At 33.8% G+C, this 739-nt stretch overlaps 1 protein-coding gene across 2 annotated transcripts in view; it reads right to left on the bottom strand.

Moving 5' to 3' along the window:
- The window catches only part of LOC106880136 (tyrosine-protein kinase transmembrane receptor Ror2), a 715,149-nt gene that overhangs the window by 200,322 nt on the left and 514,088 nt on the right, over positions 1-739 (bottom strand). The window lies entirely within an intron of this gene.

Here is a 739-nt window from a genome sequence, read left to right as displayed (position 1 = left end):
TATATATATATATATATATATATATATATATATATATATATATATATATATATGCTGCATTAGAAAGGTCCAACTTTAATAATAGCGTATACCACATTGAACCAAATATATATAGACTAAATTGACGCAAAGAAAGGAAAATCTTATGGTTTAACCTACCTTATAGCATGAATGTAGCTACTAACATAGCTACTATGACAACAAGAGAGAACGCAAGTGTTGTACAGCCTTTTGCCACTTAAATCCAGTGACGTAACCATTTCATTTTTACCATTTCATTTTTACCATTTCATTTTTACCATTTCATTTCTTGATCCGTTTTATATATGGTAAAATCTTATGGTGATGGATGTGTGCTGTAAAAAATCATATCCGCGCACAAGCAAAGATGGAAGTGAATCAAAACAGTCAGGCTGAAAGTGTGATGGCCATTATGAAACAGTTGTCATGTATGCATGTGTGTTTGTACGGTAGTAGTCTGCCTCGGCAAGATTTACATTATTTGGAGAAAAACAAAGGAAAAACTGCAGTGAAATTGCTGTGGGAGCAGTTAGTGGTGGAGTTTGAAATGCTCCTGAGTTGTACCTCAGGAAAAGACGTCAGTAAAAAGATAGAAGATAGCAGAGTACTGCATCCTCTGTGGTTGAGAAACTGGCTGAAGCTGTTGCAACGTTGCCTGTATGGCAATTTCACAGCTGTGTTTACCATTATATATACCATTATATATATATATATATAT

The sequence above is a fragment of the Octopus bimaculoides genome, chromosome 8 (genome assembly GCF_001194135.2).
Source record: "Octopus bimaculoides isolate UCB-OBI-ISO-001 chromosome 8, ASM119413v2, whole genome shotgun sequence".
NCBI classification, from domain to species: Eukaryota; Metazoa; Mollusca; class Cephalopoda; order Octopoda; family Octopodidae; genus Octopus; species Octopus bimaculoides.
This window is presented reverse-complemented; position numbering and strand designations above follow the sequence as displayed.